This window comes from Psammomys obesus, unplaced genomic scaffold (genome assembly GCF_907164565.1).
Source record: "Psammomys obesus unplaced genomic scaffold, mPsaObe1.curated_primary_1811, whole genome shotgun sequence".
Taxonomy (NCBI): Eukaryota; Metazoa; Chordata; class Mammalia; order Rodentia; family Muridae; genus Psammomys; species Psammomys obesus.
The window spans coordinates 8,963,148-8,987,008 of record NW_026586383.1 but is presented as its reverse complement, the minus strand read 5'-3'; positions in this window follow the sequence as shown (position 1 = coordinate 8,987,008).

Sequence of the window (23,861 nt, the reverse complement as noted above, 5' to 3'; positions counted from 1 at the left end):
CACATGCAGCCTGTCACTCCCTGGAGTGAGTCACAATAAGGACAAAGATGGTAAGGGAGTCATAAGGGAGTTATGTTCAGCAGATGGCAGCAGCCTAAAGCAGATTTTTGTGTTGCTTTCCACCCTCAGCATTCTGTCCCCAGTGTGGGACAGGGCCCAGGGTTTAAGCCTCCAGGCTCTGCCTGCAGGGCAGCGCTACACAATCTAGAGCCTAAAGCCTTCCTTCTCCCATGGAGGCCTTTGGCCTCGAACTCACAATTCAACTCCTATTTCTGACACAGAAAAACCCTGTTATTGGACATTTTTCCCTGGACGACCCATCACTGCACACCAGGAAGCAGAGGCTAGCCCCATAACATCCACGCCCCCACAGAGCACAGCTGGCCCCTCCCATAGCTCTCTGTCGCTTCCCCCTGGCTCTCGAGCCCAGGACTGTGATCACTTTGCCAACCAATCACAAGGGAAGTCACCCCCGTGACAGGGGGTGCAGGGTGCTCCCAAGCGAGGTGGGGATGATGGCTCGGGATGACGCTGTGATTACCAGAGCGTCTCCAAGGAGGTGAGGGTCTGGCAGGAGGACGGTGAGGCAGCGGCACAGGGCAAGCCTCAGAAGGGTGCTGGAGAAGCCAGTCTGCAGACTCCGCAGACTTTGAAACCTGTGGGAAGCTGGGGAAGATGCTCAGTGTGGTCCCAGCACCCCTGGCAGCTCACAACCACCTGTAACTCCAGCTCCAGGGGATCCAACGCCTTCTGGCCTCCGTAGGCACTGCACGCACACGGAACATACATACACATAAAAATAAACAAATCTTTAACAAAATCTTGCTGTGGTCAAACAAAGGGTGTCACAGTAAGCTATCTTTAAAAAAATTTTATTTTTAATTATGTGTATATGTGTGTGCCCGTGTGTAGGCATACATGTGAGTTCAGGTGCCAGTACAGGCTGGAAGGGATCAGATTCCCTAGGGCTGGAGTTACAGCTGTTGTGAGCCTCCTGACATGGCCACTGGGAACCAAACTCCCATGTTTGGCCAGGGCAGAGTGGGCTTTTAGCTGCTGAGCCATCTCTCCAGCCCAGGAGTTAGCTGATACATTTGTCTTCTTCTGAAAAAAAAAAAATCAAGTAAGTTTTGATTATGTCCCAAAAAACTGTCCCCAGATGTAATTATAATAAAAAATATGGCTAAATGTACATAATAAATCAAGGATCTTAACTTTCAGTTCTTAGAATGAAGCCCCCCATCCGCCCGCTCATTTTCACTGCTTATTATAAAATGTCACTTCCCATTTAAGTAGGTTTGCTTTAAGTGATGTTTTCCCTAGGACCTATTTTGTCGTCAAATAGACTTTCTCTAAGCCTTAAATCTTCCCCATTAGAGATCTCAGGGCCCATGGGGCATGAAAGTACCCTGGATATGTGTGTTCAGTGGAAATTATAAATCTGGCTTCAAAATCGCTAACCCCACTCCCCTGTGGAGCAGAGCAGAGCTGGGGTGGTGGTGGTGAGCTTTCTCTCCCTCTTCTCCCTATGACACAAGAGGGACCAGTTTCCCAGGGCAGCACTGGCCACAGCTCCTGAGAATGGGGGATGTTGCCGATGAGTGTGAGTGGCAGGAAAAGGCGCAGAAAGCCCTCAGGGGTGACACAGTCCAAGGCAAGTATGGCAGGAGCAAAGTGAAAGGCAGAGAAGGTGCTAGTAAAACCCCGCCTGTCCTGGACATTCTGAGAGAAAGGATCAGCTAGAACTAGGCCCCTTCGGGAGACCGGACATTCAGGAAGCTACCCCGAAATCTGCGTGTTGATTCCCTATAGGAACAGAGCCACCGTGCCACTCCCGGGGACGCTCCAAGGCTTGCCATTCAGCTAGGGATGCTAGTGTATGCCCGCTATCCCAGGAGGAAGATCAGGGGTTCAAGCCACCCTCTGCTGGGTAGTGGGTTAGTCCAGTCTGGTGTACACGAGACCCCCGAACAAAACAAGACAAAAAGGATGAAGGAGCCAGGGAGATGGGTCAGGGTAAAACGGTGTCTTCCATTATGTCTGGTGACCTAAGTTACATTCCTGGGACCTGTAGGGTAGAAGGAGAAAAATCAGTTCCTGAAAGTTGTCCTGTGATCTTCACATGAATGTTGTGTTATGCATGCCCACACAAATACATCACACACACACACACACACACACACACACACACACACACACACACACGGATCACTATAGTCAAAGGTTTGAGACTGGGCTGGTGAGGCAGTTTAGTGGGTAAAGGCATTTGCCACCAAGCAGAATGACTTGAGTTCAAACTCCAGTACTGCATGGTAGAAGAAGAGAAGCAACTCCCACAAGCTGTCCTCTGACCTCCACAGACACATGCGCAAAATACACAATAAAAAGGTTGCGTGTAAAGGTACTCAACACTTCGGTAGTATATGGCAACCATGAGGGTAATTTTGCTGTTTGAAAGGATCAGGTTATCAGGCTGCAGCTGGGTGTGTAGCTTAGCGGTGTAGGCCATGTGTTTTGTAGGGGCGAGGCCCTGGGTTTAATCTCTGGTAAAGGGTGAGGGCAAGGAGGGAAGGAAGGACGGAGGATGATGAAGTACACGTGCAAAAACTTGCAAACAACATGATATAAAAAAATGCACCTGCAGCTCCCTCCATGACTCTCCAGACACAAGGTGTGAGGTGCACACTGGAGGCTCTAGAGATGAGGGAGGGGAGGACGAGCCTGGCCTCCCACACCGGAGCGAGGTCCTCGGAGTTAGTACAGCTGGATCCCTGGCTCCTGGGCAAACCCAGAGCTCACTGTCCCTGCAAACACCTGCACCCACGGCCTGGCTCTGGCTACTTCATATGCTGAGCACCCGAGAGTCTCAGGAGTCTTGTATTTTATATTTTGCTGCCTTCTCAGAGTCAGGCACTGTGCCCTTCATGCCACTGCATCCCGGCAGGCTCCGTGTCAGCTGCTGGCAGTGAATCAGCAAGGCCGCCATGCCTCTGTCCAGCTGTGTGCCGACAGCACCGGTCAGTGAGACACAGCAGGGATCCAAGACCCAAGGGACTCTCCACTCCAGGGCTTAGGGTGGGAGAAACCACACTTGCCTTTCTCTGAGCTGTTCTGTGGGCTCCCTAGAAAGTGCTCTTCCAAAATGGAGGCCCATGGTTTTGGAAGCAGTCTGCAAGCACCAGGGCCCCCATGGGCAGCCATGCTGCCTGGCACTTTCCCCTGCTCCCCGGGGGCATTCTGAGATCATCTCAGTAAAACTTTAATGCCTGAAGTCAATTAGGGTGGAGCATTCTTCTGTAATCAAGAGGCAAAGGATGCTTTTATTGGAAAGGTGCAAACTGCAGAGGAAGGAGGCGGCTGTCGGAGACCCCGGAGAGCTAATGGCTGGAGAAGGCTTTTGACAACATTGGGTGGATCTGCCTAGGCGAGGCAGGAGGGGAGCAGACGGTGGGCGGGGACCTTCACAGCTATTCTGAGTGCATTTGCCCCTTTGCTTTCCTGGACCCTCCCAACAGTTCCACCCAGGGAAATCACTCCCTAACTCTAGATCGGAGGGGCAGGAGCCGGGAAGTTCAGCGCCTGGCTTCCCCACTTACGGGAAGCCAACCCTGGTTGGAGAGGATAATGGAGAGGGCTTCCCTGTGGTCTTTGTTCTCTGAGCCTGGGTCTCCCCAGCACCGCCTTCGATCATCACCTCCTGGGGAATCCCAGCAACTGCCAGAGGCAGCCGTGTGTTACTGCTGTGTGTAACAAACCACCTGAGCTCGTTGTTTTTGAGGAACCGCGTTCTTCGCGCAGATTCCGTGTACAGCTCAGGGATTCAGAGGCCTCAGTGGAGACCTCTCCCTCCAGGGCTTCTTCTGGGAGTGTCAGCTAGGGAAAATGTAGGGGAAGTGGCTGCAAATTAAAACCCACATGACTGGTAGCTCAGGATAGCCCATGGCCGGGGCCTTGGCTGTATCTGTAGGAGCCAGTGGCCAATGTGGCCTCATTGGCATGACAGGCTTAATATACTGTTTTCCCTCCCAGTGAGCATCCTGAGAGAGCCCCAGGCAGACCTCTGAACTAGTGTTATGATCGCCTCAGTCACAGCTGGAAGGGGAAGTGTGTTGTGCATCACTCAGGGGAAAGGGCACAGGCACTCACCTCTCAATGGCGTGGAAGAACATGTGGCCAAGAGTTTTGGGGGAGTGTGGGTGTGATGGGGAGGGAGGGATTGTGCCCTCACGTGTCCTCAGGCTGCCCTGGAAATCACTGTGCAGCCAAGGATGATGCTGAGCTCTGAGCCTCCTGCCTCTACCTCCGAGTGCATGCTTACAGGCATGTGTGTGTGATGTTGGGACTTGAACCCGCAGCTTTGTGTATGCCAGCCAAGAGCCCTATTAAATGAACTGCACCCCAGCCCTCCACGATGCTTTTAATCCACTTTATTGTCTTATTCTTTAGGCCCAATCTTATTGCCCCTGTGACTTCATTAGTCTTCTATTACCTTAGGTGTCAGTAGAAGCTGGAATCCCACCTTAGCCTTGCCACTAACTCTGTGGCCTTGGGCCGGCCACTTGGTCCATCTGTATCCATATTTTCTCATCTTATAAAAATCACTTTGCAATAGAAGTAGACTTTTAACTATCTCTCATCACTTAACAACAGTCTTTAAAATAAGGTCACTGTGTACACCTCTGAGTGGGATTTGCTGAGGGTGGAGGACTCCCGAGCTGCCGGCTGGACTCTGCCAAAGAGGCTTGGGACCGCAGAGGGGGCAGATGTGAGCTTCAGGAAGCCACTGCTGTCAGAGAGCAGAGCATAGGCTAGACCAACGATGTGCAGAGACCACAGGCTAGCCCTGGCCTGCACGTGGGAAGATAAGCATTAGTAGGCCTAGGGAGTGCCAGAGAGGCTGAGCAGAGAAAACAAAGTATTTCTCATTCACAGACATGTGTGGTCCAGGCCAGGGCCAGAGCAGGACATGTTAGCTGATGTGAATCTGTGGACTCAAGAAAGTCACGGATGGGAAGGATGTGTGTGTGTGTGTGTGTGTGTGTGTGTGTGTGTGTGTGTGTGTGTGGTGTGTTGTGCATCACACAGGGCACACACTTAGAAGAGACCTGTGCTTGGTTTAAGACTGTGTTCTTATTTGAAAAGTTTAATTATATATGGAAACGGAGCCTTAATTCCCATTTGCGTGGCATCACTCACAGGGGATGGACGCTGCAGGCTTGCAGGCCGGACAGTCAGTCTAAAGAGACTGGAGTGACAAGGATCTGCTGGCTGGGAGGAGGATTGCCCTGAGATCCCTCTCTGCTGTGAGAACAGTGTCCCTGCTGCTGTCCAGGCCGCAGCCCCTTGTCTTCCAGACAACACAGGCTCCGGATGAGGCGCTGTCTGTGAGTCCCTCGCTGAAGGACTTGCAGGTGCCAGGACCTCTCACCCGGGGACTGAGTTCACACCAAGGGGATCACACATCCTGCCTCCGGCCCCTTCCCTGCCACGCTGTGGCTGGTGCTGGCTGTGGCTGGTGCTGGCCAACCTCCCCAGATTCCACTTCTGCATCAGGGTTCTGATCTCCTCTCCTCACAGCCATGCTGTTGTCTGCATGTCTGCCTGTCTGTGGCATTAATAACTCTTCTCATGAACTCCATAGCCCCAACTCACTGTGTCAATGGCCCTCTGGAATCTGCATCCAGGACCCCCCCCCCCCCGTGAACTGGGGGCGGAGGAGGGAGGGCATGGTGAGCTGCAGGTGAGTGGCTTTGCTTTAGGCTATTTTCTTTGGTCTTTGCCCATCACCTGAGCCCAGAAGAGTGCAGACCACCTGGGAAAGCACAGGACTGAGGCCTCATGGCACAGGACTCTCTTCTGACTCCTTAGTGTGCATGGGATGTCTGCTACCTCAGACAGAAAGGCCTTTGTCTTCTTATCACGGGATGACAAAACGCCATCAGGGACAAAGGATTAGGACCCGAAACTCAACAGTCATAAAAACCCCAAAAGACTCTCTCTACTCTGCCGCTCACAGCATCCCCACGGGGCAGAGACAACTATGAACTTCAGCTGGGGGTGGGGCACCAGGTGCCGTGGTGCAGTCTATAATCCCAGCTCTTGGAAGGTGGAGGCAGGAGGATCAGAAGGTCAAAGTCATCCTTGGCTACATGGTAAGTTGCAGGGCAGCCTGGGCTATCTAAGACCCCATCTCCAAACAAGCAAACATTTAGATAGGGAAACTGAGGCAAGGAGAGGTTACATAACTTGCTTCTATGATGGAGTCTTCCTTTGTCCTGAGGAGTTCAGAGATTCTGTGTTTAGAACCAGACCTCGGCTCCATCCCAGCACTGTGTAAACTGGGAAGGTTGAAGGCTATCCTGGGCTCAGAAATAGATAGACAGACAGACACACACACACACACAGAGACAGAGACAGAGACAGAGACAGAGAGAGACAGAGAGACAGAGAGGCAGAGAAGAAGAAAAGGAGGAAGAGTGAAGAAAAGAAAAAAGTAAGTGCTTGGAGTGAGTGTGGCCAGTGGGGCACCTCTGGTTAGGTGCCAGCGGCTCTCCAGCCCAGATGGAGTCCCTAAGACCAAATCCTTGGTGCTCAAGGGCATAAGCCTGCCTGGCTCCTCCCCCGGGCGCAGCTGCCCCTCTTTGCTGTGTAGCAGAGCACATTTCAGGTGACTCCATGCTGCCACCTTCTCCGCATCAGCATCACCTGTGCTGGTTCCTGGCCTTCGAGACGCTTTCTCCCTGTGGCACACAAAGCCTTTCTCTAAGCTTGTTTCAATGGCGCAGGCTGCAGGGTGCTTTCGTCTCGAGCTTCCTGTGGAAGTAGAGGCTTTATGGCAGCTCCCACCCCACGCTGGCACCGCAGGGCTGTATTATACAAGCTCAGGCTTCCCTTTAAGTCGGGGGCTCGCCCACTGTTTACTCAGGGCCCATTAAACCATTAAAAAAAAAAAAAAAAAACAAAAAAAAAAAAAAAAAAACAAAAAACCGTTGCTTTCAGGAGCCAGGAAGGCTTGTGCACTTTGTTGGAGAGGAAGCCAACTTCCCTTGCTCGGTGCAAACAGATGCTTTGCACACCCATTAAACGCTCCAGGGGCTCTGTGCTGTGGGCGGTCCAGGTGTGCAGGTACAGAGCAGGCGGCAGGGCTGCCGCTTCGTCCACAACCCTCAGCCTTTGGGCCCTCACAACTTCACATGGGGCTCCCTCAGAGTGGCTTCCGTTGGGGTGTGTGTGTGTGTGTGTGTGCGCGCGCGCGTGCACACATGTGCACACAGGTGAGTGCTCACCTATGTGTCTGTAGAGGCAGAGGAGTCCCCTGTTGCTCTCCACCTTATGTTTTGGAGCAGGGTCTCAGGGAACCTGGAGCTCATTGATTCTGGTGGACTAGCTGGGCCACAGTCTCCAGGGATCTGTGTCTCCCTCCTTCCCAGGGCTGGGGTTCCGGATCCCTCTCATGGCAGCTGGCTTTTAGGTGGGTCTTGGGGATTTGAACCCAGGACTCAGACTTGTACAGACTCGGCATCTCCTCAGCCCAATAAGCCAATTACACAAACAACAGATAGCAAGAAGCCAAGTGAGGAGGTTTATTCTGTGTGGTCACACTGGGAAGAGGCAAGGGCCGTCCAGGATCCACCCCTCCAAGTTCATCTTGGGGTCCTGACACGAGGGTTAGGCTCATATATCAGGCGAGAGGTTGCACAGCTAAGCAGTCCTGGCTCTACTTATCCCCATTGTGTGGGCTCCAGTCTGTGTTTCACAGTTGTCAGAACCGTGTAAAACGTCTTCCTGGGGGACAGGCCCCCCTCTGCCTAGCACCAGGCTTCAGCCTTTTTCTCCTCCCAGCACAGGATTCCTGGAGAAATTCCAATCTGTTTCAATCGTCTGATGGCCAAAAGGAGGACCACTGTCTCTTTATACTACCTACTCTGGCCAGGGTGGCTACAGCACTGGCCACTGTGCTGGCCACTGTGCTGGCCACTGTGCTGACAACCGGGGCTGCACTCAGAGAGCTAAACTCACAGAGCTAAGGTCATGTTGGAGAGAGCTTTCAGCCACTTCCAGCTTTCTGAGCGTCTCCTTGGGGTCAAAGGGAGACAGTTACTTCCAGAGTTTGCTCACCAGGTCAGGAAGTGACGCTCCTGAGGAAAAACATACCAGACAAGATGCTTCCCTCAGAAGAGGCCTGTAAACACATGGCAGCTCACATTAGGACTTTCTGAATTAGGAAGACGAGAAAGAAAAGCAGGAACCGAGTCAAATCAGGGATAGCCTTGGAAACTATGGGTTCCTGGTAAGGATGCAGGCTGCTGCTGGGCCTCTCCCCGAGGGTGGGTGAAGGAAGGTTAGAGAAAAGCAGAGGTGTCCCGCACCACTGAGAGACTGAGGTGCTGAACTACAGGAGTTGCAGCCTGAACACAGACAGCCACACTCACTCAGCAGAAGGTTCACATCACGTCGGAGTTAAAGGTTTACTTAAGCATTTTACGTATATGAGCGTTCTTTTGTATGTTTGCCTGCACGACAGAAGAGGGCACCAGATCCCATTTTAGATGGTTGTGAGACACCATGTGGGTGTTGGGAATTGAACTCAGGACCTCTTGAAGAGCAGCCAGTGCTCTTAACTGCTGAGCCATCTCTCCAGCCCAGATATATTTTGGTTTTAAAAATACGTCTAATTCTGGAAAGACAGCTCAGCAGATAAAGTGCTTGCTGTGCAATCCTGGGGGTGTGAGCTTGGCTCCCCAGAGTTCACGTAAAAGTTGAGCATGGCACCACATGCCTGTAACACCAGACCTGGGAAGGCCAAGACAGGGGAATCCTGGAGCTCTCTGGCCAGCCTTCCCAGCCTGCCTTCCTGGTGAGCTTCATGTTCGGCGAAAGACTTGTCTCAAGAGCAATAAGGTAGAGAGAAGAATGGAGAAAGGTATTGTCTCATCAACCTCTGTCCTCAACACAGCCCATAGTAGTAAGTGAATCTCCTCCTCCCAATGCGTGTGCATTTTTAAAATTATGCGTACACGCCGTGTCTGTGTGTGGTTGTGTGCCTGTGAGTGCAGTGCTGGAGGAGGCCAGAAGAGGGTGCCAGATCCTGTAACTCCTGTGCTGGAGTTACAGGGGCTGTGAGCCTCAAGACTGTGGGTTCTAGAAACTGAACCCAGGGCCTCTGAAAGAGCAGTAAGCACTCCCAACAGTGGCACCTCCTCCCCAGGTCCTGGGTAAAGATATTCTCAAGAGACTTGTCACCCTTTCTTTGGTTATCAGGCTATTGAGACTGGACATCAAGGAATTCTCCAGAACTCTCCTTTGGGAAGAAGGAACAGACTGAAGCTTAGGACTGGCTAGAATAGGAGCTTGTCTCTCTCATCTGACAAGCTGTTGGAACACCTTGCAGGACAGAGCAGGGCTGGGAATGATGATGGATGGTTGCTGGCATTTTTTTAATAAGATATTTTTCTGGGTTCTTATACCTCTACCTCCCTTCCAATCCTCGCTCCACCCTAATCCTTTCCAACTGTCCACACTTGGTAGGAGAGAAAGGTTAGAGGGAAACAAGGATGTAGATCTCTGTAAACACCTTCCTGCTGATTAGGGTCATCAAGTTCCTTGGGGCAAGTCCAATCTTTGTAATTGGGATATCTCCAACTTCTTGTCAAACTGTGACCACAGCAACCAGGAGCAGCAGGGAGTGCAACAGCCGCCTTCTTTTTCTTCTCTCGAGTTCTCCCATTCCTTTCTGAGCTCTGGCATTCATACTGTCTCAGGAGTCCCCAGAATTAAACTGCCTGCAGCTGGCACAAATCACACCCCTCCTAGAGCACGGGACAATCATAGCTAACGGCTGTGGACAATCTGAAGCAGCCCCATACCCCACACCTGTGAATAGAACAAAATCATACTCACATAACTGGATTTTTAAACAAACCAAATCTCTCACTACAGATGATGGGGACACACTTTGACCAGGACTGGCTAGCTATGCGTACTCTGTTCTCTCTGTTTACACTTAAACCTTGTCAGGCCCGCCAGTTTGACTTGGAGGGGTAACTTCGCCTGCTTGTTCCTCTTTTGGTGTGGTGAAACGCAGTAACACTCTCTTTCCTGCCGTTTGCTCTCACTTGTTGGCTTATGTGGCTGAAGGCCAGCAGAATCTGGCCCAAACGACTCTGGCAACATCCAGCTGCTCGGAAGAGACCATCCGATGACAGCCTCAGCTACTCTGTCAGGTGAACAAAAGCTCTGAACCCCGAAGCCGAGGACGAGCTTGAGGGCTAGCCTGGCTCACCCCTGGGCTCCTCCCAGCCAGGAACAACCATCATGGGCACCTTGGAAAGCTGCCAGTTCTCTGGATTCAGGCTCACTGAGCATCCAGCTACAGATCACACCACCTCCTCGAATGTTCGTCCTTCCTTGAGCCTTTCCAGTGGGGTTTAAGTTCACCATAACTCTGGCAAGCCTGGGCTTCTGCTGTGCTGTATCGGTCTGCCTCTCTGTTACATGATAAAACACTCTGACCAAAGACAGAGTGGGAGGAAAGGGTTAATTTCCAGGTCACAACCCAGCCCCTAGGAAGGCCAGTGCCTGACCAACAACCTGGGGCAGGACCTGAAGCAGAGGCCGGTCGGGTCTCAGGCTCCATCCAGCTGCCTTTCTTACACAGCCCAGGACGCTTGCCTAAGGATGGTGCCACCCACAGTGGCTTGGGCTTCCTTCATTAATTAGCAGTCAAGAAATGATGGTGGTAATTCTTTTCTCAAGGTTCTCTCTTGCCACATATGTCCAGATGACAACCCACCATCACAGAATCTAACCATCTGCTCTTCATTCCCATCAATCTTGTGATTTCTTTTTTTTTTTTGTATTTTATTTTTTTCTTATCAATTACATTTTATTAAGTCTGTACCCCAATCTTGTGATTTCTTACAAATTAGCTTCAACCTTCAGAAACTGAGACATGGAAGGGCTAATTTATTTAGATTGTCTAACTTTTATTTGTTGTTTTTGTTTAAGACAGGTGCTTGGATGACAGGTGCACACCACCTCACCTGGCTTTGGGGCCTCTTTGATGTTAGTGGGAAACTCTCAAAATCTCAGCAGTGACTTGGGCAGGGCAGAGTCAGGAAAAGGAGAGATATGAGGCAAGAGACCAGAAGAGAGGTTGAAGGCACATTTCACACAAATCTTGAGAGCCAGGAGTGAAGCAGAAACCCACTGCTGGTTGTTACTGTTTTTTGTTTGTTTGCTTTTTTTCTTAAGGATCTATTTATTTATTTATTCATTCATTCATTCATTTATTTATTTATTATGTATGCCGTGTTCTGACTGCATGTACACCTGCATGCCAGAAGAGGGCATCATATCTCATTATAAATGGTTGTGAGCCACCATGTGGTTGCTGGGAACTGAACTCAGGACCTCTGGAAGATCAGGCAGTGCCCTTAACCTCCGAGCCATCTCTCCAGCCCGTTTGTTTGCTTTTTTATTTAACTTGTTTATTTATTCACTTTACATTGTGATCACAGCTCCCCCAGTTCCACACTCAAGCCCCATCACCCTCATTTCCCACTCCCTTCTCCTCTGAGAAGGGTGCACCCCTGTGAGTACCAAACCATCCTGGCAATCAGGTCAAAGCAGGACTAAGCGCATCCTCTCCCACTGAGGCCAGACGAGGCAGCCCAGCTAGGGGAAAGGAATCCAGAGGGAGGCAGCAGAGTCAGAGGCAGCCCTTGCTCCCATTGTTAGGGGACCCCCATGAAGAACAAGCTGCACATCTGCTACATCTGTGCAGGGGCCAAGGACCAGCCCGTGCATGCCCTTTGCTCGGTGGTTCAGTCTCTGTGAGACGCCATAGGTCCGGGTTAATTTACTCTGTAGGTCATTTTGTGTAGTCCTTGACCCCTCAGACCCCCTCAATCCTTCCTCCCACTCTTCTACAAAACTCCCTGAGCTCTGCCTATTGTTTGGCTGTGGGTCTCTGCATCTGTTTTCATCAGCGGCTGGATGAAAACTCTCAGAGGACAGTTATGCTAGGCTCCTGTGTGCGAGCATAGCAGAGTGTCATTAATCATAAGAGGGGTTGGCTCTCTCCCATGCGGTGGGTCTCAAGTTGGGCCAGTCCCTGGTTGGCTATTCCCTCAACCTCTGCTCCATCTTTGTCCCTATACTTCTTGTAGGCGGGACAAATTTTGGGTCAAGGGTTTTGTGGGTGAGTTGATGCCCCTTCCCTACTGGAAGTCCAGCCTGCCTACAGGAGGTGGCAACTTCAGGCTCCACATACCTGGCTAATAAGAGTCTCAGCTAGGATCACCTCTATTGACTCCCAGGAGCCTTCCTGTCCCAGAGATGTCCCCTCCCAATTTTCATTCTCTCTCCCAGCCCTCTCCCCCACCAACACTCTCCCAACACCTGATCTCCAACCATTCTCCCACCCAGTTCCCTCATCTACATTAGATGTCGTAGCAGAATATCCTTAATAGTGTCAGTGGTCGACTCTCTCGTATGGAGTGGGTCTCAAGCGATGTCTCTAGGCTGAGATTTCCAACAAACCTATTTTCTTTAGGGTTCTTAAGCACCTTTACCTCCCCTCCACTTCCCTCTTAGATAGGAGATTAGTAGAGAAATGGGCTGTAGATCTCTTTTATCTACTTCCTGATCGGGGTGGATGGACCTTTAGAGGACTGTCAGGATACCAGCAGTCCAGTCTGAAGGCCAACACTAAGGAGCAACAGGATTCAGAAGATCGGGACAAGTCGCAAAAGCCATAGATTCAGTTGGATTTCCCTGAGAAATTCTCTGGAATGTTTCTCTCTGCAAAGTCAAGTGTTGAAGCTTAAAGATCAGAGCAGCAATGTCAATCCAAAAAGCCATGTCCCACTGTCTATGAGCCTCTATATATTTCCTCTCCTCAGAGTCCACCACGGATGTTCTCAGCTGGCCTAAGCCACGCCCCTCACACGTGAGAGCTCACAGCAAAACATCACATGCCCTCTCACAAGCCAGCCTACAGCAAAGCATCACATGCTCAGCTTGCAGCAAAATGTCACATGACAAAACTCAGTCGTCAAGGAAACCGGAAATTTCCACTTCATATCCTCCTTTCTGTTAAAAAACAAACAAACAAACTGTTTTTACCTTTAGCATTAACAGTTTACACACAATGAGAATAATTATGGGAACCAAAAAAACTAGAACTTTACACCAAACAATAGTCAAACAAAATAACATTAAATTTCCATCAATATATAATAATTAAAAATTGCTTTTAAATTTCCAAAGTTACACAAAGTAATCAAAAACTTCTATCAATACACAATACAAAATAACTTAAATTTACACAAAACAAACAATTTCTATCAACATACAACACAAAATAACTTAAATTTACGCAAAATAAACTTAAATTTCTATCAGTACACAATACAAAATAACTTTAAACTTCTATCAATAATTCATACCGAGGTAAAATAACACATCAAATGACCAAAAACATCCTCCTTACCTTTTGGGAATGGAAAGTCCTTTAGGTAAAGATAGCTTTTGGGTGCCCTATGAAAAATTGGGATATCGGCCAAGTCCTGGGTAGCTGTAATGAATAGTTCTGGCTTCTTTATCATAAAATGCAAGTGTATGGATTTATTTCTGGATCTTCAGGTCAATTCCGTTGCTCGACCATGCCAAGACTGTGCAGCTTTTATTACTATTGCTTTGTAGCACAGCCTGAAGTCAAGAATGGTGACGCCTCCAGAATTTTTACTGTAAAGGATTGTTTTAGCTATCCTGTTTTTTTTTTTTTTTTTTTCCATATGAAGTTGAAATTGCTCTTTTGTGTCTGTAAAGAACTGTGTTGGAAAGGCATGGTGGCACACACCTTTAATCCCAGCATTCAGGGAGACACAGGCAGGCTGATCTCTGTGAGTTTGAGGCCAGCCTATTCTACAAAGTGAGTCCAGGACAGCCAGGGCTACACAGAGAAACCCTGTCTCGACCCCCCAACTCCTCCCCCCCCCCAAAAAAAAACAAAGAATTGTGTTGAAATTTTGATGGGAATTGCATTGAATTTGTAGATTGCTTTTGATAAGATGGCCATTCTTACTATGTTAATCCTACTAATCCATGAGCATAGGAGACCTTTACATCTTTTGATATCTTCAATTTCTTTCTTTAGAGGCTTGAAGTTCTCATGCAGGTCTTTCATTTGCTTGGTTAGAGTTACATCAACTTATTTTATATCATTTGTGGCTATTGTAAAGGGTGCTGTTTCCTTAATTTTTTTCTCAGCCCACTTATCGCTTGTATAAAGGAGGGTTACTGATTTCTTTGAGCTAATTTTGTATCCATCCACTTTGCTGAAGGTGTTTATAAGCTGTAGCAGTTCTTTGTAGAATTTTGGGGGACGATTATGTATATTATCATATCATCTGCAAATAGTGATACTTTGATTTCTTCCTTTCCAATTTGTATCCCCTTGATCTCTTTTAATTTTCTTATTGCTCTAGCTAGAACTTCATGTACTATTTTAAATAGAGACTAAATGGGCAGCCTTGACTTGTCCCTGATTTTAGTGGAATTGCTTTAAGTTTCTCTCCATTTAATTTGATGTTGGCTATTGGTTTGCTGTAAATTGCCTTTATTGTGTTTAGGTATGTGTCTTATATCCCTGATCTTTCCAAGACTTTTAACATGAAGGGCTGTTAGGTTTTGTTAAAGGTTTCTTTGGTGTCTGATGGTAATCATGTGTCTTTTTTTTTTTCAGTTTGTTTACATAGTGGATTACATTGATAGATTTTCATGTATTGAACCCTCCCTTCATCTCTGTTGTGCAGCCTACTTCATTGTGGGTAATGTTTTTAAATTCAGTTTCCTAGTAATTTATTGAGTATTTTTATCAATGCTCATAAGGGAGATTGGTCTGAAATTCTCTTTCTTTGTTGAGTCTTTGTGTGGTTTCAGTATCAGGGTGACTGGCCTCAGAAAGTTTGGCAATGTCCCTTCTATTTCTTTTTTGTGAAATAGTTTAAGGAGTATTGGTATTATCTCTTCTTTGAAAATCTGGTAGAATTCTGCACTAAAACCATATGGCCGTGAGCTTTTTTTGGTTGGGGGAACTTTTAATGACTGCTTTTATCTCCTTAGGAGTTATAGGGCTATTTAAATTGTGTACCTAATCTTGATTTAACTTTGGTAACTGCTATCTATTAAGAAATTCATCCATTTCATTTATATTTTCCAATTTTGTGGAGTATAGGATTTTGAGGAAAGACCTAATGATTCTTTGAATTTCTTCAGTGTCTGTTATGTCTTCCTTTTCATTTCTGATTTTATTAATTTGGATACTATCCCTTTGCCTTTTAGTTAGTTTGGCTAAGGGCTTGACTGTCTTGTTGATTTTCTCTATGAACCAGCTCTTGGTTTTGTTGATTCTTTTTATTTTTCTCTTTGTTTCCAATTTATTGATTTCAGCCCTGACTTTGATTACTTCCTGCCATCTACTCCTTTTTTGGTGTGCTTGCTTCTTTTTATTCTAGAGGTTTCAGGTGTGCTGTTAATTTGCTAGTATGAGCTCTCTCCAATTTCTTTATGAAGGCACTTAGTGCTTTGAACTTTCCTCTTAGCACCGCTTTTCTTTTGTCTCATAAGTTTGGATATGTTGTTCCTCCATTTTCTTTGATTCTAGAGTTTTTAATTTTTTTCTTTATTTCTTTCCTGACCCAGTGGTCACTGAGTAGAGAGTTGTTCATTTGCCATGAGTTTGTAGGCTTTCTGTTGTTCTTGAAATCCATGGTGGTTTGATAAAATACAAGGATTTATTTCAATTTTCATATATCTATTGAGGCTTGCTTTGTGACTGACTGTATGGTCAATTTTGGAGAAGGTTTTCTGAGGTGCTGAGAAGAATGTGTATTCTTTGATGTTTGGGTAAAACGTTCTGTAGATATGTCAAGACCATTTGATTTATAACATCAGTAGTTTCACTATTTCTCTGCTTAGTTTCTGTCTCGATGAAACGTGCATTGGTGACAGTCGGATGTTGAAGTCTCCGGCTATTAATTTGTGGGGCTTGATGTGTGATTAAGCTTTAGTAATGTTTCTTTTACAAATGTGGGTGCCCTTGCATTTGGGGCATAGATGTTCAGAATTGAGATGTCCTCTTGGTGGATTTTTCCTGTGGTGAGTATGCTGTGTTCTTCTCCATCTCTTTTGATTAGTTTTGGTTGAAAGTCTATTTTATTAGATATTATAATGGCTATTACAGCTTGCTTCTTGCATCTATTTGCTTGGAAAACCTTTTTCTAGCTCTTTACTCTGAGGTAATGTCTATCTTTGTTGCTGAGGCGTGTTTCTTGTATACAGCAGAATGATGGATCCTCTTTTTACATACATTCTATTAGCCTGTGTCTTTTTTGGGGGAATTGAAACCAGTGATGTTGAGAGATACTAATGACAAATTATTGTTAATTCCTGTTATTTTGTTGTTGGTTGTGTGTGTGTGTGTGTGTGTGTGTGTGTGAAAGAGAGAGAGAGAGAGAGAGAGAGAGAGAGAGAGAGAGAGAGAGAAAACTTCACTTCTTTTGGTTTGCTGGTGGGAGCTAATTATTTCCCATGTTTTCTTGGTGTAGTTAAGCTCTTTGGGTTGGAGTTTTCCTTCTAGTATCTTCTGTAGGGCTGGATTTGTGCATAGATATTGTTTTAATTTCATTTTATCATGGAATATATTGTTTTTTCCATCAATGGAGATTAAAATGTTTGGTGGGTATAGTAGTCTGGGCTGTCATCTGTGGTCTTTTAGAGTGTGCAAAATATCTGCTCAGGCCATTCCGGCTTTTAGAATCTCTATTGAGAAGTCGGGTGTAATTCTGAAAAGTCTATCTTTACATGTTACTTGGCTTTTTCTCCTTGCAGGTTTTAATGTTCTTTCTTTGTTCTGTACATTTAGTGTTTTGATTATTATATAGTGGGAGGATTTTCTCTTCTGATCCAATCTATTTGATATTCTGTAAGATTCTTGTATGTTTATAGGCACTCCTTCTTTAAGTTGGGACAATTTTTTCTATGATATTGTGGAACATTTTTTTTTTCCTGGAACTTGAAGTTGGCAGTCTGCCTCTTTTTTCTATTCTTATTATTCTTAGGTTTGGTATTTTCATTGTGTCCAAGATTTATTGGATGTTCTGTGTCAGGAACTTATTAGATTTAAAATTTTCTTTGATAGATTTAACATTTTCTACAATCATATCTTCTACGCCTGAGATTCTCTCTTCCATCTCTTGTATTTTGTTGGTGATGTTTGCATCTATAGTTCCTGTTTTCTTCTCTAGGTTTTCCATCTCTGGGATTCTCTCAGTTTGTGTTTTCTTTATTGCTTCTATTCCCATTTTTAGGTCTTGAACAGTTTTATTCACTTCCTTTATTTGTTTGTATTTTCCTGTATTTCTTTTAGAGATTTATTCATTTCCTCTTTAAAGACCTACCATCTTTATAAGGTTGGATTTAAGGTCAGCTTCTTGTGCTTCTGCTGTGTTAGGACAGCCAGCTCTTTCTTAGCAGAATAGCTGTGTTCTGGTGGTGCCATATTGCTCTGGCTCTTGTTGATTGTGTTCTGCACTGGCCTTTAGCCGTCTTGTTCTTGGTGTTGGCTGGATGTCCTTGATGCTGGCAGGAGTGCCCGGGAGGCTGGAAAAGTCTTGGGCCTGACAATGGAGCTTAGGGAACAGCCAGCTGCTCCCCTCTGCTTGCTGTGTCTCAGGTGGACCTGAATGTTTCTGGGGTTCCACAGGCCTCTTTGGGAAGGGAGGCAGAGCTGTGAGCCTGACAATAGTGCTCAGGGGAAAGACTGCAGCTCCTCTCTGCTGGCTGTGCCCCAGGCAGACAGCCAGACAGGGGACTGCTGGCCTGCCTTCCTCTTTGTGCTTACATGTTTGGATATGTAAGGGAGCACATATGCGTGCAGGCCCGAGGGGAACCTTGGATGGGTTTTTCTTTTTATTTGTTTGTTCCTTGTTTTTGAGAGTCTTTTTTGACAAAAATCTCTCACTTAGGCATGACGCTTGCCAGTTTGGCTCTCAGGAACTCACCTGTCTTCCGTATCCCCAGAGTGTAAAAGAAACTTTTATTTTTCTGTTTCAATTGTTGTCTCAGAAGATTTTTGCCCTTCTCCTCTAACCTAGGCCTAGTCCTAGAAGCTTCCAGGCTCCATACAATCTAGCCCAGGCCTAGAATGTTTTCAGCCTCTGAGAATTACTGCTGAATAAAGTCACCCTTTCTTGTTCTTGCTGAACTCTGGGTTGGCTCGTTCAACTCAGTTGTTCTGGCTCAAACTCTTCTCCCAGCTGACTGATTCTATCTGGCTTTTCTCTTACCCTCTGAATTGCTCTACTTGGCCTCAAACTAACCCCAGATTAGAGAACTAATCTGCTCTAATCTTCTGGCTCCTTCTTATTCTCTGGCTTGTTCCGTATCGACCTGTGTTCTCTCTTTACAGCCCATCTTTTTATTACTACCCCAGTAAAATGGCCTCCTTTTTCTCTCATTGCTGCTTAAGTGGCTTCCCTTTCCTCTTTCTTCCTGCGAGAGTTAGACACTATCCTATTGTGTCACATCTTCTCCGATTCACTTCCTTTAGTGCTACTCAACTAGGCACCACTTTCAAACATGGCTGCTTTCTTCTACAACTATCTTTTTCTTCATTGTTTGGGATTAAAGGCATGTACCACCACGCCTGGACCTAAGGTTTTCTTTACCTGGAACTTACTCTATATCAGGCTGGCCTTGAACTCAGATCTGCTTGCCTCTGTCTCCTGGATTAATGGTGTATTTGTATTCTAGCTGGATCACACAGACCTAGAAGATCTTTGGATATGACCTCTTGCCAGAGCAGCCATGTTCTAAATTAACTTTCCTTTATACCTGAGCTGGAGTTTGGGGATAGATTACTGAAGTGGAAATTTCTGGCTTCCTTGAAGACTGAGTTTTGTCATGTCACATTTTGCTGCAAGCTGGGCATGTGATGTTTTGTCCAAGTTGGCCTGTGAGAGGGCACATGATATTTTGTTGTGAGCTCTCATATGCTAAGGGTGTGACGTTGGCCAGCTGAGAACACCCGTGGGTGGACTCCGTGGAAAGGACATATATAGAGGCCCATGGACAGGGAGATATTGATTTTTGGATCAACATCGCTGCCCTGATCTTCGTGCTTTGACACTTGACTTTGCAGAGAGAAATGTTTCAGAGAGCTTCTCCGGGCTATCCAATTCAGTCTTATGGCTTTCGCTGACTTCGTGTTGCTGCCTGGTGTTGGCCTTTGGCCTGGACTGCTGGCATCCTGATGATTGAGTCTGGTAATCCCCTAATGACCCATCAACCCTCATCAGCAGGAAGCAGATAAAAGAGGACCACAGCCCTTTCCCCTACTAATCTCCTACCTAAGGTTGTAGGGAGGGGGAGAGGGGGTTGGAAGGGAGGTAAAGGTGCTTGAGAACCCTAAAAAAGCAGGTTTGGTGGAAAGTCTAGGCCTACAGATCACAGCACGTGGCATTTTGAATGTGGGTTCTGAGGACTGAACTCCCTCAGGCTCGCACAGCAAGGCATTAACACGTGTGCCATCTGCCAGACCTTCAGCTGTCACCTGTTTACTGACCATGATTTCTTTTGCATTTTTTCTTCTGGGTAACCCCAAGAAACAGGCCTCCCAGAAACAGCATGGATTCCAGATTTTTACCTTCTCCTCTTTTAACTGTATTGTATGCAAGCGCATAGCTGGGTTGTTATTTATTATTGCTCATTTGTCTTGTGGCACCAAGTTTCAAACCCCAGATTCTGTGCATGACAGACAATCTCCTTCCACTGAGATATACCTACAACTTAAGGATTTTTAATTCTGAGTAAAATTTAATAGTGTTCTTTGTAATTGTGGTATCCAAGTATTTACCCTACGTATTTCCTGCTCTTTTTTTAAAATGGTGTTTGTCCTTTGTTATCTGTTTTTTTAAACATATTTTACCTCAAAGATGTTTTGTTTTATGTGTGTCAGTGTTTTGCCTGCGTGTATGCACACACCTCTGCACCATGTGCCTGCAGTGCGAGAGAGGCCTTAGAAGGGGCATTAGATCCCCTGGGACTGAAGTCGCAGCATTATGGGTGCTGGGAACCCAGCTGAGGTCCTCTGGAAGAGCAGCTGGTGCTCTTAACAACTGAGCCATCTATCCAGCTCCTTGATCAAATTTTAAAATTGGTTAAATACATATAACAGAAAATTTACCGTTTACATTAGTTACATTTCTTGTTGCTTTGACAAAAATACACAGCAAAAGCAACTTAGGAATGGGAAGAAGAGTGTGTGAAGGCTTGAGGTGAACAGTCTGTCACGGTGGGAAGGCAGAGGCAGGAGTGTGGGGTGGCTGCTGGCACAGTGTCTGTGGTGAGAGAGCAGAGGCCAGCACAGGAGCTTGACTGCGCTCACCTTTTCAGTTTAGCGCTGTCCAAGGGCTGGTGCTGCCCACATCAGGGTGGGTTCTCCCTCCTCGGTTAACCTTTCTGGAAACACTACCACAGGGAGCTCAGAGCTGTGTCTCCCGGGTGGCTGCAAACAAGTCCACAGTGGAGGTGCACGACACACCGTCTAACCATCTTCAAGGACGGGGGTAAGAGAAACTGCGCAGCCGTGCAGAGAGACTGGTCAGCATGCTTGCCTAGTCCAGCATGGAGACTTCATACCCATTAAACAAACAACTCCCCACCCTCTCCTCCACCCACCTGCTCGCCAGCATTTCATGTTCTAGTGTAATGACCGTCTCTCTCTCTCTCTTTCTCTCTCTCTCTGAGACAAGATCTCAATTAGGGCAGGTAATCTGGCTTTGAAGCTGAGGCTGGCCTTGAATTACGATCCTCATGTCTCCCACATGCTGGGGTTACAGAGATCCACCATCACAGCTGCTTCTTAAGTAATAGCCTTTTTATTTTACTTTTTTAAAGATTTGTTCCTTTATTTGGTGTGTGCATGTGCTGTGCATATATCTGTGTCTGTGTGTAAGTGTGTATAAGCATGTGTGGCTACAAACACCTGTACATGTACTCGGAGGCCAGAAGGAGGGCACAGACTGTCTTCCTTTGTCAATCTTTGTCCTTCCTTTGAGGTAGGTCTTTCTCTGAACCTGGAACTTCAGTTTTCTTGGCTAGACCGGCAGGCAGCAGCCTCAGTGATCCTCCCGTCCTGTCTCCTCTCCCATCTGGAGCTACAGGCTTGCATGACCCGCCTGCCTAGCCGTTATGTGGGTGCTCGGAGCTGATCCTCAGGACCACACGGCAAAGCCTCTTAACCACCGAGCTATCTTTCCAGAGCATTTTGTGATGGACTTTATGGCTCATTTCACTTTGCATAATGCCCAACAACGCCTATGCCTAATATCTTTTCTTATTTTTATGAATTCCCTCTCAACACAGTTGGAAAAATCTACACAGCCTCTGCCTATTTCTTTAGCAACTTGTTTTAGCCAAAGTCAGTCAGCATGCTCATCCTCGAGCCCTAATTAGACAATACAAGGGTTCCAAACGCATCAACACCATAACCTCTTGCAAAAAAAAAATTTTTTTTTTTATCCTGTACTGAATTTCCAGTCTCCTTCCTCAACTCAGCTATCATTGTGGCTGTTGGGCCTGTCGGCAGTGTGTGCTGAGCTGCCTCACCATTCTGCCTCTCAGACTTACATGTAGACAGTTTTTATTCTGCTTGAAGGAGTTGTTCAATTGTTCTCTTCATGGGGGATCTTTCAGGGACTCAACTTTTCTTAGTTCTGGTTTGAAACTGTCTCTGCTTCACTATTGTTCTTAAAGGAAGGTTTTATCAGCACAGAATTCCAGGTTGACAGTTTTGAATGTCTCTCCCCTTTTCTCAGTACATTAGCCATTTTACCCTATTGTTTTATGGATTTGGCTGTTGCTACTGAGATGCCAGTCATCAATTAAACTGCCACTCACTGGGACATGATCTGTCTTCATGCTAGGGTACTTCCAGACTTTGTTCTGAAGTCCTGAGATTTCACGCTCCTGTGCATTATTATTAATTTCTTAAACTGTTAGTTATGTTTAGGATTTATTGAGTGTCTTGGATCTGTAAGATGTGCATTTCTGTCAGTTCTGGAATGTTCTCCATTATTATCACGATGTTTTCAATTCTGTGCTTTCTTAATCTCTCACTTTTACCTCCATGCCTTTAATGCTTCTTAAAAATTTTACATCAGGAGCTAGAGAGAAGATCAGTGGTTAATAGTGTGTCTTCTTCTTGCAAAGGACCAGAATCCTCTTCTGGTTTCCATGATGCTCAAATATGGGAATGTGGGTACACACACACACACACACACACACACACACACAGTAAGAGACACACACACAGAGAAACAGAAACAGAGAAAGAGAAAAATAACAAAATACATCAAAATACATTTGTATCATTTTGTATTCTGTGTGGTATTTGGATTTAATTTACTTTTGTCAACCTTCCAGATTACTAATTTTCTCTTCCTATGTGTCTAATCTGCTATTAAGTGTGTGCATGTGTGTGTTGGTTTCACTTCCTGTTACTATGAGAAAATATCCTCCCCAAAGCACTTAAGGAACAAAGGGTTTTTTTGGCTTGAAGTTCTGGAGGACAGTACATCCTTTCATATTGACCCTGAACCTTTAAGATTTTCATTGTTTTGATCTTTCTGTTTACAATTCTAGTGCATAGTCAGGGAGAGAGGGCTTGTGTGGCTTCCTCAGGCCTCCTAGCAGCCACTGGCTTTGTGTTTTACCTTCCACCCCGGGTACAGCCTTTGGTGCTCCGCCTGGACACTGGGCTTCTCTTAGCACTTGACCTTAGAGGCCCTGGGTTTCTGCTGTGCTTCATCTGAAAGGGGGTACCCAGGTTCTGGGCCTTGGCAGAGAGCTGCTAGCTGAAAACTGCTTCTGACACACTCTTCCAGCCAGAGGTGGCTACTTCTCAGTGTCAGCTTGACACAGTGTAGCCTCAGTCACCCAGGAAGAGGGTCTCAGAGAACTGGCTACATGAGATTAGCCTATGGATGTCCGACTGTCTGCACAGAGACAGGATTGCTTGTCAACTGACTCAGCTGGCAGTGGGCAGCACAGCTCTCTAGGCAGGGGATCCCGAACTATGTAAGAGAGGAGAAAGTGAGAACAGTGCAGTCATTTGTGTGTTAATTTCATTGTTTTGTGCTCTTGACTGGAGATGTCTTGCAACCAGCTACTTCAAGTTCCTGCCACTGTGATTTTCCTGCAGTGATGGACTGTCCTGGAACTGCAGCTCAATAAGCCCTTAAGCTGCTTTTGTAGGGTCATTTTATCACACCAACATGAAAGGAAACACAAAGGGGCCTGATTCTTTCACATGTTGCTCTTTAAGTCACTGCAGCTTTTAAATGATTTAAAATTTCATCTTTTATTGTTCTACCCATTGTTTTAGTTGCTTTGATTGCAGGAATTATTCAAGGTACCAGCATCTCCATTTTGATGGAAATATTATTCTAGGCTCTTTAAGCACTGTGTTTTTAAATTATAAAATTATTTTTATATGCATTTCTTTGTTAGCATTTTGATTTTTGTGTACCCATGCACACACAGGCACACACACATACATATGCACACACACAGGCACACACATGCACAGGCACACACGTACACACACACACACACACACACACACACGAACTCACACAGGCACCATACACATCTGGGCTTGGTGTTGACTTCTGATTTGCAAGGAGAAGCTGTGAGACTCTAATTAACACGCTTGTAAGAAAGCCTTTCTCCTGAAATAAAAGCTTTACTCAAACAATTATGCTTAGTGGAAATGTTTTAATGTTTTCTGGTGA